Below are 16,356 nucleotides of genomic sequence, written 5' to 3'. Positions count from 1 at the left end.
ACGTGCGGTGGTATTTATACAACAAGGGGAAATTTAACTAGGGCACTAGGGAGCTCCCCTTGTTCTTATTTTGCTATGTACATGTTGCCTCTGAAAGTTCAAAGACAGTAACTACAATCCTCAAATTACGGTAGGAATTTAAGTGGAAGGGGGAATATATATAGTCACTTGAAGATTGTAGGGCCTCCGTATTCCCCTACTGAAGGTGCCACAACTTCAAATTCAGTGTATATAAATAACAGGTAAATGGGGCACAGCCTACCATGCAAGGGTACAAATGGCAAAAGACACTCCACAAACCAAGAACAAGCAAGTGGAAGGAAAAGACCAACAAGCAAAGTGCCACTCAAACAATAAAAGTTTAGTTCCAAAGGTTAAGCGCTTTCATCCTTCAATTACTGGACTTCATCAAAACAATTACCTGCAGCCCCACAAGGCCTTATATATACAAATTTTAAATTAAATCCATTCATCTCATGAATCAGTTGGTAGGAGCATTGCTCAGAATAATCAATTAATTTAAAACCACAGCACCTCTTTATGAAAAACAACTAGCAAAATATAAGTAAAAATACAGAACATGTTGCTGTAAACCAGTTCAGCATACCTAAAATTGAAAACATATGACATAGATTATATGTATGTAAATAAATACCATTTGACCAAGTATTTCTTAGAAATAGTATGAACCATGCCCTAATAAATATATGTCTATGCTGTAAAAAATACACATAATTTAACAATAAAAGGCAAGAAACGGGACTTTTGTATAAATGCTGGAACATTGACAGTTTTAATTACTGAGGCACAAAAATAATTTACATAAAATAATATCCAGCCCTCAACTTTAACATGCTGGAAATAGACATGTTTTCATTTAAGCCAGGGGGCTGGGTGGCATTCATCCTAAGCTGCCACTTTAACTCAAGAAATTCTAAAAGGTCATCACTGGGGCCACCCCGATCACCAAGATTAACTTAATCTCTATAATACAGAATTTAAACTGGTGCATCAGGTTTAGTTTAATATGTCTGTACAAAGCATTATTTTCATCTTTTTTCCTGATACCATAAACATGTTGGTATATCCTTTGCTTGTTTCGTTTTTCCAAAGTAAAATGCAGGACAAAGTGAACATAAACCTAAGTAAACCACCCCCTTGCTGGAACATGTAAACCTGTGGTTGGGTTTGATTGTACCAAACCCGTCTACATAGAAGGAGGAACATTCAATGACATGTTTACATTGATTACAATTCCCACACTTGACCATCTTTCCTACATGCCCTAGAAATCCCCGTCTTTCCAAAATCAGCTTAAAACTAAGTCCTTTTTTGTACAACACAACAGATTTTTTACCTACTAGGCTAAGATGTTCGTGATTAATTTCAAAAACAGTCCAATTCCTTTCCAAAACCTCTTTAAGGCCTTCAAATTCATTTGTAAAAGTCAAAACCATCCCTTAATTAAATTCACTACCACTATTAACAACTGTTTTCTTTCTTGATCCAATACGTGTAGCAATGCAGGTGGTATTAGATTTTCCTAGAAGGGGGAAGAAATGCCCTGTGGACCTCTTGGAACAAACCTCTTTGAAGATTTTATTTAAAAATACTTCTGGGTACCCTCTCCTAGAGAACATCGCCCTAAGTGTATCTAGTTCAGCATGAAGGCATCATCACCTGAGACCATTCTTGCTAATCTAACACATTGTACTTTGACTATGGACTTCTTTTGATGCAATGGATGCATAGTCTCAAAATGTAGGAGTGAGTCAGAATAACTTGGTTTCTGATAGATGGTTGAATCAAACCCCTTCTCATCATAGTTTTTCGACAGGGTGATATCCAAAAAATTACTATGTCCACCTGTATGTCCATAGTAAAGTTCAAAAAATTGATAGTAATCTGTAGGTAATCAAAAAATGTCTGCAATCTTACCTCAGTATCAACCCAGAAAAAAAAACATGTCATCTAAAAACTGCCCATAAAATGTCCAATTGTCTTTTAACTCAGAGTTGAGCACATAGTTCCATTCCCAAAAGCAAAGGGCAGCATTAGCAAACATGGGGGCACAGGCTGCCCCCATGGCTACCCCTGCTTTTTGTCTAAAATACTGTCCCTCAAATGTTAGAAAATTGTTTTCCAATACAATTTCAATAAGCTCCCTTAGAACTTAGAACCTCCTGGGACAAATTGTAGTGTTAAACCTCAAATAGTCATAGAACCATTCAGTCCCAGTCCTGTGTGGAATGACTGAAAAAAGGTCTTGTATGTCAGTAGTGACAAAAATAATATTCTCTCTAAACAAATCATTAGACACGTGATCAAGAAAGTCCCAGGAGTCTCTAAGTAAGACAGAATTGGAATCCAGCACAGTCCTGGTATAAAAATCAATGAATTTGGCAATACGAAAGGTTTTAGATGCCTTGGCATTGATAGGACACAAAGGGGGGTTTGAGGCACATCTGTGTACCTTTGGGATCCCAAAGATCGTCGGAATCTGCGGACTGCCCATATGAAGGTATTGCTATTCCTTAGTAGAGATTTTGTGCATTCAAGAACATTTCTTCCAGAATGAGATCAATTTTGCGGTATGCAATGTTGATTTCATTAATGGAGGCTTCCTCATATGTGTCAGAGTATAGAATATTAAACATTTTATTGACATAATCATTCCTGTCCTTGATTACCAATCCTCCCGCTTTGTCAGGTTTCATAACTCTAATTGCTTTGTTGTTCATAATCTCGTTCAATAAAGATTTTTCTGTATCACTCAAATTGTGGTGGCATTAATTGCTGCAAAATGTGTTAAGAGAGTTTTAAAATTTAACTCACATAACTTCTTGTAAAGTATAACTGTGGGATGGAGTGGTGGATTAAATACGCTTGGTTTCTTTAGAGTGTTGTTAGTACTACTTTGTTCCAATTGCCTATTATCTTTGAAAAATGGCCTAAAATTATTTTTACTGGTGTAAAGTTTCAACTGAATCAAGGCTTCCTCTATTTTTAAGTTGGTTGTGGGTACAAAAGTAAACCCCGTCTCAAAGAGGTTCGCCCAGGTGGCCCCAATATCTAACCCATTGTAGTTGTATACCTTAAAATCACCTTGGTCATTTTGTATAATGGTGTAACTGTTTAATTCGGTATTCTGTTGATGAAATTCCCCCTGCCCTTTATATTCGGTCTTGTTCCACCTCTCTGTCTCCCCTTCCCCCCTCCTCCTAAGGTAATATGTAACTCACTCCCAGTGATTCATTGGTGGTTGTTGAAAATGGGTCCGTTCCCCTCTCTCGGTTAGTCTCTGTGACCGTCTCAGTGGGAGGTTCCCTAAAGGGATATCAGGTTCATTAACATGCATATCAGAACTAGCAGCATCAGTCACATAATTATTCCCTTCATTTGTCTGTTCCAGTCAAACTTCATGAGTCAGATTACCAACATTTGGGGGAGGTGGGTAGGCAGTACCTTTTTCATACTCAGCCCTGTCCCTTTCTAATTTCTTTGCTTTTTTTACTTTTTACAACTGAAATATCATTCTCAGTATGTCTAAGCATGATGTTGTATTCCTCAAATTTGCTGTCAAATAGTAAATCATTATGCATATTCTCATTTATATTATTAATAAACCATTTAGTTCAACCATTTGTCTATCATAATCTCTTATTTAAAAGTTCAAGCAGCTCACATCCATGTCTATCAATAAGTTCACCAGTTCTTGATGCAACATCGAGTCCTTTTTAAGTCCCGTAGGGTACTTCCATAGCTATCAATAAGTTCACCAGTTCTTGATGCAACATCGAGTCCTTTTTAAGTCCCGTAGGGTACTTCCATCGACGCAAGCCTTTAGATATTCATGCAACCCCGAGGCATTCCCGTAAATAACTGGATTCGAGTTGCAGCTTTTTAAATTTAAAAACATAGTCTCTGAAAGCTTTTAACTGCTGCTGTAAACTCCCATACCCTTCCAATCATTGTGGCTGTTCATCTGTCCAAGAAACCTGATGCACCAGTTTAAATTCTGTCTTATAGATCAAGTTAATGTAGGTGATTGGGGTGGCCTCAGTGATGACTTTTTAGAATTTCTTGAGTTAAAGTGGCAGCTTAGGATGAATGCCACCCAGCCCCCTGGCTTAAATGAAAACATGTCTATTTCCAGCATGTTAAAGTTAAGGGCTGGATATTATGTTATGTAAATTATTTTTGTGCCCCAGTAATTAATACTGTCAATGTTCCAGCATTTATACAAAAGTCCCCTGTTTCTTGTCTTTTATTGTTAAATTATTTGTATTTTTTACAGCATAGAAATATATATATATATATATATATATATATATATATATATATATATATATATATATATATATATATATATATATATATATATATATATATATATATATTAGGGCATGGTCCGTACTATTTCTAAGAAATACTTGTTCAAATGGTATTTATTTATATACATACACATTTAGTTCATATGTTTTCAATTTTAGGTATGCTGAACTGATTTGCAGCAAGCAATATGTTCTGTATTTTTAGTTATATTTTGCTATTTGTTTTTCATAAAGAGGTGCTGAGGTTTTAAATTAATTGATTATTCTGAGCAATGCTTCTACCAATTGATTCATGAGACGAATGGATTTCAATTAATCTTTGTGTATATAAGGGGTTGTGGGTAATTGTTCTGATGAAGTCCAGTAACTGAAGGATGAAAGCACTTAACCTTTGGAAATAAACATTTATTGTTTGAGCGGCACTTGGCTCTGAAGTCTTTTCCTTCCGTTTTCTTGTTCAAGGTTAAAAGGACTTAAAACATGGAATAGTGAGTTTTGGAATTAATGTTTTTGTCAGAATTTATTAACAGTATTGCTTTATGCAGACAGCAATTAAAGCTAATCGATCAGCACTATAGGTCTTCCATCTAAAGATTTTTTTTTATAAATATAGCCTTTAAAGTGCTTATTTTGCATGGGTTATTTTCATAACAGTATGTAATTGCTGAGTGACTTGTCAATGGTCTGTTTTATATTTTTTTTTTTGCTGAATACCATATTAACAAAGCTGTGAATTTGTAAAATAAAGCCTCATTTGTGCTTAGTGATCATTTGCAGTCACCCTCAGTTTCAGTCAGTGTTTACATACATGAGTGACTGTGAGGGGTGTGTCTTCCTTGTTGACAACAAGAATATAGTAAATGAAATACGATACCTAATTAGCGTTATGCATAGAAGTAGATTGTTATAGTGCACTACCACCATATTACTGCAGAAATATTGTCACAATTTGCAGGTCTGATTACCCTGGTAAGTTGACAGGTAGTGTTAATAACATCAGGTTGCAGCAGCATTTGCTATAAAACAGCTTTGATATTGTACAAACTGACAGGACAGCAAGAACAATGCAATAACAGCTTCTACACTTATCAGGAACATGCTAGCAACCGTCCAAGCAGGCTCTATGCATTATGGGATACTGTGCATTCTAAAAGCTGAAGCACTTGTACATTATTTCTTAAAGTGTCAGTGCTATCATACGTGTTCACAGCATATACAAGCACAGAACATTTAGACATTACAAATACAAATTATCTTTTTATTGTCTTTAGGTTTAGCGCCTAGATTTCAATTGCCAGTCATTTTCAGTGAATTTGTTGATGTTGTTACCACAACATGGATGATATAATGCAATGAATACTGTAAATAAAGCCATGACACTGAGATAATTCCTCTGAATTTTTGCCACTCTAGAGCATGTAATATTTTATAACTGCATTTATCCATACTCATCCCCTTTTCCCATTTCGCACTGCGTCAGTACAATTTCCAAAAATGTTCAGATGGTGTTAATTCATAGTGAGGTTGCGAAAGTGGGAAAATCAACAAAAAAGATGCTTCATTGTTAAAGAGATATAAATTATCTCAGATGATCAGCGATCTTAATGTATTGCAAAGGTATGTGCGGTGCTGCCTGCTTTATATGCATGTATCTGTTTATATGTCTGAGTGTGCGGTGCAGAAAAACAAAGTACATTTATAATACGTACCTTTTTTCTTTTGAAGCAGTGTTTTTTGACAAAATGCATTTTCTGGTGTCTAGTTCACAAAAGGTCTGCATAAACCAAACAAGTACTGATGAATTGTCCCTAAATCTTTTATATCTACCTAACATGATCACATGAGTAGAACAAAAACAAAATCAGTATTTGTTGAGGAATGTTTTAGGTCAACTAGCCTAGTACTTAGCTATGGACCTATAAAGTTGCTCATGTGCCTTTATAACTGGAATGACTAGCTTAAATGCATTTTTATCTGAGGGTCATAATATATTATTGTGAGAAATTCACTATAATACTTCATACTGTTAGGGAGAAATGTTCCTTTATTGGCAAGAACCACAAATAGTCTAGTGTAGTCATTTGGGAGATCTGTTTTTATCATTTGTTTCACAAAAAATATATATTTGATAACTATGTAATTTTCTGACACTCCTTAGTGCAAGTCCTGGGAATAGTCAGATCAAATAATCAGAATTATGAACATATATATAACAAGGCCATGAATGCTGATTCATGGCGTACACCGCGCTTTGAGTTGGTGTGTGTATGTGTCACTGTTGTCATGCATTTTCATTTTTTATTTTTTTGTAATTCACAGGCTCATATTCTTCTTCTTTCGGCTTTTCCCGGTTAGGGGTCGCCACAATTTAAAAATCTCGGAATTAAAACAGAGAGCTGAATATTTAGCATTTTTTTCAGGGTGGCAAACTCAGTATGTATCAGTCTTGTGTCTTTACAATGATAACCAAAAATAATACTCTTCTAGGGAAAAGTAGTGTTTTCTGTCATTTTTTTCTACATTATAGCAAAAACACATATTTTACATTCTCTGACAGGCATACCCATTTTGAGATTCTCTTGCCTGCTTTCCCTAAAAGCTTTTGGGGTTTTCAAAAAAAAAAAAAAAGAAATTGTGATTATCAATGAGTCATTTCTAAACAATTTCAGAAGAATATCCTGAAGTAGTAGTGAGAAATTGTTATTTTAAGTGGGGGGGAATTCTGTCCAAAATGGTCTTTGTAAATTGACAGAGTGAAACTTTTGCAAAACAGTTAGAAAAATGTGTAGCTTTCAGTTCCCTTCGGACTATAATAAAAGCTACCAAATGTAGAAATATATAATGCTGGTGTGATTTCAGACCTAAAAGTATAAATTTATTTTTCATTCTTTGTATATGTTGAGGTATAAACAATTAAGTAAGACTGTAGTATGGCATAGAAGGATAAAGCCCTGACTAAGCCTACATGACCCAAGTTTGATTAATGGCTGGGGTGTCTGAGGCAGTGGAAGACAAGGACTGGTGTGTAGATCTTGTTTTTGGCAGTGCATTTAAGTGCACCTCATGTTTGATCCTTGTTAGAGGTTGGGAACACACTGGGGGCATAATCATTAAGGCGGACTTGGTAGGAGAGATTTTTTGAGGTCCTGGGAAGGAGGGGCAGTATGCCAGAACATCTTCACTACATGTCAACCCCCAGACATTCAGCAAGTGCACATGACGAGAAGGGGGAAAAGGTTGCGGTATAACAAACAAAGAGAAAATACTCCTCAGTAGCAGGATGACATTGAACCAGAGCCACCAGTCTCCTCAAGTCCCCCAGACATGAGTCAGACGGAGCCCAGGTCTGGTGACCCCAGGGAATGAAGAGAGGAGGTGAAGGAGGAGGTGTTAGCTGATAGGCAGCTCTGAGAGCAAAAAAAGAGTTAAAATGACAGTCATTCAGGTTTTTTTTCTAGAATTCAGTGGCTGCTACTTTGTCTCCTTTGAGGGTAGGAACCCAGTCTAATTGTGTCTTATAGATAAGTATGCCCATAGCAAGAGCTGAACCTTTTTTGGAGAAAGAGAAGGTTTTATATCAAAAAGCAAATATGGCTCAAAACAGACAGTGTTGTTGAGACAGATCTTATGAAAAGTTCAGCTGTTAGGGGTTAAATGTAGCATCATCAGTAGCTGTTGTTCTGTCACTGTGATGGCATCTTAGTGTACATTTCAGTCTTCAGTTTTCCATGATTCAATTGGAGTTGTTGAGATATCAAAAAGTATTCTTCAGTTTTTGTAAAAGTAAGATATTTTTGTAAGATTTTTTTCTTGCATTCTAAGTTTCACTGTTTACTTGGCAGTACTTGGGTAACTTATATTTGATGCATTTTCTAAGATAATTTCTGGTGCTGTCTCTTTAATAATCTAAAATATACCAAGTGTCAGCTTCTGTTGTTTTATTTCTGTACTAATTTGCAGTTCTTTGCATGGCTCACTTTCTTCTTACCTCAATGTGACCGCTGTTTCTTTGCATCAATCCTTTTTTTTTTAGGTACAGCTCCATAGCACTTTCCAGTTGAGATTATTTCTGAATAGCATACATCCGATATATTAAATGTTTTCATTGCTTACATTTATTGACAGTGTTTATAGAGTCCATGCAACTTTCTGGGTGTTTAGTTCACTGTAGTAGTCGTGTTTGGTTTTGAGAACTGTAGCTAGGATAGGGCAATTGAAACAGCTGCCGCAGGTGCAAGGTGTTATGGGATATTATCGGCAGCAGCTTCAGCTGAACAAAACAAACCAGCTGAAGAAACTTCAGCCAGATGAAAAAAAATAACATTTTTCCATACGGACAAGAGCCCTTGCATCCTCTATGTGGGGATGTGCCTCTGTATACTCCAAGATTGCACAAATTCAGAGAATGTTAAAAAGTCTAAACATTTTGATTGACTGCTAGCACACTAATAAAAATGACACTGGTAGTAATTCTCAATTGAAAACAGTGATTGGTGAGTTTTATCTCAGGGGATCAGTGCTACAGATGACAAGACATAATTATCTGTATGTTTATACTGATGCTTTTTGAATGTCATAATATCTATAATACCACATTTTAAATATATCTTAATACTTATTTAATGTGAATCCACTTACATGATCACATGATCTATTACCAGTTGCATCCAACTCCTAGAGTGACCCCATTGTGACCCCACAAAGTTTACTGCTGTTACTACAACTTCTTGCCACTGTAAGAACAACACTGCACTCAGACTCCAGGTCATAGAAGTGTTTGACGCCCTGTCGCTGGAGAATATATACTTACATGGTTTTCCAAGAAGCCTAGTACTTCAGGGAGAAAATGTTAATTCAGCCAGCCAAAAGGTGAAACCCCAGGTCTGGGAATTGGATACCCTATCCTGATTTACTTCTATCTACAGTTTTGAGCCTCATCTGAGGACTGTTATGTGGCCACTAATAATTGAGCATATCATATAGCTACATTTTATTACTTCTGTAAGAGGGCACCGGTAGCAGGTCTAATAATTTGGGGATAAAATTTATTTCAAGCTTACACAACGTTTGATCTGTAGTTTGCCATCTATTGAGCCATTTCTGTAGATGACACTTCAAACCTTCCCATAATGACTGCTGCATGTTCACTGTACCTTAGGTACAGGTGGGGTCCAAGTCCCAGTCCTAGGAAGGAGATCAAGTCCCAGTCCTAGGAAGGAGATCAAGTCCCAGCCCTAGGAAGGAAATTAAGTCCCAGTCCTAGGAAGGTGATCAAGTCCCAGTCCTAGGAAGGAGATCAAGTCCAGTCCTATGAAGGAGATCAAGTCCCAGTTCTAGGAAGGAGATCAAGGCCCAGTCCTAGGAAGGATATCAAGTCTCAGTCCTAGGAAGGAGATCAAGTCCCAGTCCTAGGAAGGAAATCAAGTCCCAGTCCTAGGAAGGAAATCAAGTCCCGGTCCTAGGAAGGTGACCAAGTCCCAGTCCTAGGAAGGTGATCAAGTCCCAGTCCTAGGAAGGAAATTAAGTCCCAGTCCTAGTAAGGTGATCAAGTCCCAGTCCTATGAAGGAGATCAAGACCCAGTCCTAGGAAGGTGACCAAGTCCCAGTCCTATGAAGGAGATCAAGTCCCAGTCCTAGGAAGGAAATCAAGTCCCAGTCCTAGGAAGGAGATTAAGTCCCAGTCCTAGGAAGGTGAACAAGTCCCAGTCCAAGGAAGGTGACCAAGTCCCAGTCCTAGGAAGGTGACCAAGTCCCAGTCCTATGAAGGAGATCAAGTCCCAGTCCTATGAAGGAGATCAAGACCCAGTCCTAGGAAGGAAATCAAGTCCCAGTCCAAGGAAGGTGACCAAGTCCCAGTCCAAGGAAGGTGACCAAGTCCCAGTCCTAGGAAGGTGACCAAGTCCCAATCCTATGAAGGAGATCAAGTCCCAGTCCTAGGAAGGAAATCAAGTCCCAGTCCTGGGAAGGTGACCAAGTCCCAATCCTATGAAGGAAATCAAGTCCCAGTCCTAGGAAGGTGATCAAGTCCCAGTCCTAGGAAGGTGATCAAGTCCCAGTCCTAGGAAGGTGACCAAGTCCCAGTCCTAGGAAGGTGACCAAGTCCCAGTCCTAGGAAGGAAATCAAGTCCCAGTACTAGGAAGGTGACCAAGTCACAGTCCTAGGAAGGTGATCAAGTCCCAGTCCTAGGAAGGAAGGAAATCAAGTCCCAGTCCTAGGAAGGAGATGTAGTCTGATATTGATCTGGTTGGGAAGCTTTATCACAAAGAGGAGGAGGAGGAGGAGGAAATGGGGAGCAACCAACACACAGAACTTGAGGGCTTAATATTTTTAGTTTAAAAATCAGTCTGTTAAACTCATGGAGAATTTCCATCAGATGAAGAAAGCTCCACAGGAAAGTTCAGAAGTCCCTCCATGACACTAACAGCTGCATAGAGCTGGCATTCCTTACAATTACTCCTCCTTAGCAGAAACCTCCAGAGAAGAGGGGACACTACTTTCATGGTTAGCACACACACAGTAAGGACAAGAAATGGTCAACCTTGTCTGGTGCAATATCAGAGAAAAAGTTCATTAGAAACTCAGGGACCTAGGCACAGCATCTTATAAGAACCTGTACAGAGTTTTTGCAACATGTTGTCCACTGGTACAAGAAACTGTATCTGTTTCAGCACTGAGATCCATATTCATAGCAATGAGAGGAAACTTCACTTGTCTTGCTCCATCAGTGATAAATATTATTCTCCTTCAGTCCCATGAATGTTACAAGGCATGAACCTAGGCTGATATGGATGGACTTAATCATAAACAAGTCCCATAGCCTAATTGTTAACAATGGAAATTGGGCAATATTTTGAGTGGTATAAGGAATCTCTGGCCAGGATTTGGTATCACAGAAGAACAGTATTCCAGGAATCAGGAAGGAGACATATAGGGGTCCCAGAATGGAATATGAACACCATTGAAGCAAGCATTTGGTCTAATAAAGAAGCAGTTTACAAACTTCTGTCAGTCAGGAGATCCCATGAGCCCAAAATGGCACGTTTGTTCCATGTATTAATCCCCACTTACACTTCCCTAATGAGAATCATGGCTTTGAGAGAAGTCTGCTAGGTCACAGTGAGGTAGGGAAATGTGATCCCAGACAGAAAGACATTGACTTCACTAGCATAATATTGTTAAAAAAGAGGTTACCACCTTCTTCACTTGGACAGCAAACAGACTTAGCATGCAGTATAAGAAATATATACCTTTACTAAACTGCAGGCAATTCAGGTAATGAATCTTCCAACCTATTTCTGCAATAGGACTAGCCTTGTCAACATTAGTCACCATACTAGGTGTCAGCATAACAGAAAGCCTTTATTCAGTCAGCCATCCCGAGCTGGTCATTTCATGGCCACAGTAAAGGACCATCCCATTTAATTGGAAAGATGGAGTGAAAAAATGAGTCTATAAAAACTTTACAGCGAGTGTTTCATTACCTAATGCACTGTGTTTACCAACTATGCAGCCTAGCTTTTGCCTAACATTTAAGGCATCCCAAAGGACATGAGTTCATCAATTAGTCATTTAGTGGTGGAAAACCAGAAGGCTGTGAGTTCTATTCCCACTCCATGTGACTGTAATGTTGACACTGCCTTGCAGCTTTCTGGGATGCTGCACTTCTGAGTGTGTTGTACTTCACATGAGATGTCAAGGTGAAGTCCTATCTGCTTGAGTTGGTGGTAGCTTAACTAGACGTAAAAGATCTCATAGCATCTATCAAAATGAGTAGGGGAAGTTCCCCAATGCTCTGGCCAAAGTTCCCCCTAGTAGTATAAATACCACCTCAGGTCTCCCCTGAAAAGAGGCCACTAGCCTAGTGAGACTAGCCCAGTCAACAAAAAATAGATTATCTTCTTTATGTCTGTCTAACAAAACTGTATCAGACATTCTCTAGTATTTCCTGGAGCTCTGGCAGTTAAGTGAAAAGGGGGGGGGTCAACATCCAAGGGTCAAAGGTTGCCTCACACTGAGCCAGGACCATACACAATGTTAGGAATGTGTGGCTGTCAAATTTAGTCATATAAGTAAACTACATCAGGACCAGATGTTATCAACTAAAGTGTGATGTGTATAAGCAACCAGTCTGGCTATGTCAGGGGAAGCCAATCACTCAAGTGAGTGCGGAAAGTCTCTGAAGTGTGTTCTCAGTGGAGTACAAAGGATGTGAAAATGCATTAAAATAACCTGCCCTTACTAACCCTTCTTTAGCATTTCAACCATTTCAAAAACTCTTCTAAATTTGGAGACAGGATATTGAGCATATAAATAACATAAAACTGTGGTACAGAGGTTATCACCTAGCTGGGCAGTGATGCCACCAATATATATACACTCTGATTCTTCAAAGGAATTGAGTGAGTGGTGCTCTGTAGTAATGGCCAGACTCAAAATTGCCTCCCCATCCAATGTCTCTACATTAAAAAAGAGAAACAACTCAGTTTCTGATGCTTAACCAAAGACAAAAGTGATTCATGGAGACACAGTGTATGAGGTTAAGCAGTCATACAGGCAAACAACTTTTAACTGTGGAAGCAGCCTGGAGATCTTAACAGGATGAAGTATTTAAATGATACCACTTGGAGCAATACTAAGGGACTTAGGAGTGACCTCCAGGACGAGCCACCAGTCAAACTTGTCCCGTGTCTAAAAGCATGACCCTGAATAGGGTGCAACTACTTCCCAAATATGGTTGCTGAAACTGCAGGTTAGAAAAAAATTAATGGTGAAGAAAACTTCCAGAAATGTCCATAACTATGCAAAGAAAAGTGCATCAAACCACCAAATGGTTGGAAATCAAACGGCTGAGGAATGTTGGGTAAGGTAGAAAAGAACAGAAATGTGAAAAAAGAAAACCTCCAGACTGCAAGTAGAGTCACAAAAACAAATGTCTCACCCAGGCATATGAGGTTACATTTCAACAAAAATATCAACAAGCAAATCCAATGGCGAGGACTGCATATTGAATTACACTAATGTATTATCGAACATACTACACAGGGGAATTTTAGAAAAATACGTGACTGACGACATGCAAAGATGTAAAGAACAAAAACTAGAGATTTTTGAAATGTATATAAAAATCATAGACATAGTAAAGGAAAAGAGATCTGACATGGTACAATATTTATGCAAAGGAGAAGGCCAAACTAATCAATACAAAAAGCAGCTCCAAAGATATCTGAAGAGAAATAGAGGCAAAGGCATCCAGATATGGAAAATTTCACAATACAAAAAATAAGATCACAAAAGGAGAATGTAGAACAGAAGATTAGAAAAACAGAAGTTAAATAACTGTAAGCTGAAGTTATGGAGTACCTGCAAAGTGAAGTATTTGGTGTAGAAAGTGTAACACAGGTTATGTCACAGCATGATGGAGCAATGAGTCCTCAAAGTAAGGAGAAATAGATGGAGCAGGAGACATCGGAAGAAGATATATGGACATGGGAAAAATAAGAGATTTAATATGGTGCAATATTTATGCAAAGGATAAAACAAAAGTAATCAACACAAAAAACAGCACCAAAAATATTTGAAGAGGAATACAGGCAAAGGCATCCTGATATGGAAATTTTCACAATACAAAAATAAGAAAACAAAGGGAGAAAAGTAGAAAAGACGATTAGTAATGGAGACGTTAAAGAATTAGAAAGTGAAGTTATGTATTACCTGCGAAGTGAAGGATTTAGTGTATAAAATCCAACTCTGGTAAAGTCACATCACAATGGAACAATGAGCCCCCCAAATTAAGGAGAAACAGGTGGAAAAGGAATCATCTGATCACCTCTCACATGAAAATACTCTGGAGTCTTCAGTAGGAAAACACTACAAAAGTTCAGTTGGAGTTGCATAGCAAGGGAAGGGTGCAGTCTCTGTTGTGGAGTGATAGGCCAGTGAGTTGCTATATGAAAGAGCAATGGATGATTTATGATGCAGCTAAAGAGAATGTGTCACAGGAACATGTTCTGGAACTTTCTGTAGAACGCTTGCAGGAAACAAAGAATAAAGAATGTACCCTCAGTTTAGAAGAAAATTATATAAGGGAAGTGTTGCTTGATTTAATAGACATGGATGGACATATTAAGATCGATAAAAAAATAGATTACAGAAAGTCAGTTAGACCCACAAATGTTAGAAGTCTGATAAACATTAATTGAGGCTGTTGTGTCTTTCGGCTTTTCACAGTTAGGGGTCCCCACAGCAGAACTCCAGTCCACTAATGATTGGCAGTAGATTTTTCAGTGCCGAGTTTCCTGCCCTGACACACAACATTCAACGAAGGTATGCCCATTCACGCATGTCTCCACACAGAAGACGCTCTAGCTGAGAATCGAACAGGACAACGTCTTACTGTGAGGCGAATTGAGACTACTAACAGAAATATAGAAGTACATAGGTTATATAGAAGATATAATAGAAGTACATAGGATATTTTACTGTGCAGCTAAATTAAAAACAGATAAAGTCCTACCAGAAAAACACAGGGCAATAAGGGAAAGGAAGGGAAGAAATCAAACGCCATCATGGAAGTATTGAATAGAGAAAATTATAAAGCATTTAAGAGAAGTGTCGCTGTTAGAAGAGTATAGAAGAGGGGACCAAATAAAAATACTGAGAACGATAGATGTGATACAAGCAACACTTATTAGAACAGACTAGGATCTATCATACACTATTACAAATAAACTAAAGATATCAACACAAGCAAAAAAACTTAGAAGATATGCAGATAAATAGATGGGGAAAGTACATAATAAGCAACTCACTGATGACCCAAAATGTTTTATAGAGAATTGGGAAACAAAGCAAAAGGAATAAAAACACCAGTAAAAAAGAAGAAATTTTTAGAGGAATATGTATGAAGATTTTGTGGAACATAACAAAGATGCTGAAGGGATAGAAGAAGTAAAACAAAGAATAAGAAGTTCAAATGTGCAGGATATGAAATGGGGTGAAGTAACGGGTCTACTTCATTTGCCCGACAATCATTTGCCAGAGACCAAATGTCTGAAATGTCATTTGACTGACAAGCATTATTGGCAAGAAAATGGGATATGCCCTCTTCCCCACTGTAGTGCGACCCTGGAGTTAGAATATATAGTTAGGGAGGTGTGGGGGGCGCAGCCCCCCACAATGGGGGGGTGAAGCCCCCCACTTAATTTCATATTATAATGTTTAGTTTTGCTTTAATATTCTTTAGTAACAGAAAAGTAAGTGGAGGCTTCGCCCCCACACCCCCCATTGTGGGGGCTGTGCCCCCCACACCCCCCTAACTATATATTCTAATTCCGGGGTCGCACTCTAGTGGGGAAGGGGGCATAACCCATTTTTTTGCCAATAATACTTGTCGGTCAAATGAACTGTCGGTCAAATGAAGTGTCGGTCAAATGAAATTTCGGTCAAATGGGGTCGGGCAAATGGGTGTCGGGCAAATGACAGTTCAGGCAAATAAAGTAGACCTGAAGTAACAGCTAGAGAAAAATGAAACAATTCCTAAATGGAAAACACCAACCCAGATGCAATACTTAACTTCCAGCTAAAAGTATTAACATCTTTGCATGACGATTTTGTCCTGAGTAAGAACTAGTTATATGCGCACCCCAAACAGACACCAACGTGGTTAACAACAGGAAAAATTATACTACTTAAGAGTACAAGGTATATTAAAAACTATAACTTGCCTTCTGATGATTTATAAAATATATACTGGAATCGATGCTGACAGAGTTTATAGTTATTTAGAAGAAAAGTCAATCATAGAAATAGAACCCAAGGGTAACAAAATAAGTCATATAGAACAAAGGATCATTTGTTGTTAGATAAAGTCATAGTGGAGAACTGTAAAAAGGGGAAGAATCTATGTATGATATGGATAGATTACAAAAAGCATCTGGCAACATCCCATTCATGGATAAAGGAGTGCTTACAGATGTATAAGGTGCACTATTACACTACAGTGACCATGAAACAGTCATAAAC

Source organism: Protopterus annectens, chromosome 16.part0 (assembly GCF_019279795.1).
Source record: "Protopterus annectens isolate FY-2018-M chromosome 16.part0, PAN1.0, whole genome shotgun sequence".
NCBI lineage: Eukaryota > Metazoa > Chordata > Ceratodontiformes > Protopteridae > Protopterus > Protopterus annectens.
The sequence above is the reverse complement of the archived record's forward strand: the minus strand, read 5'-3'. Positions refer to the sequence as shown.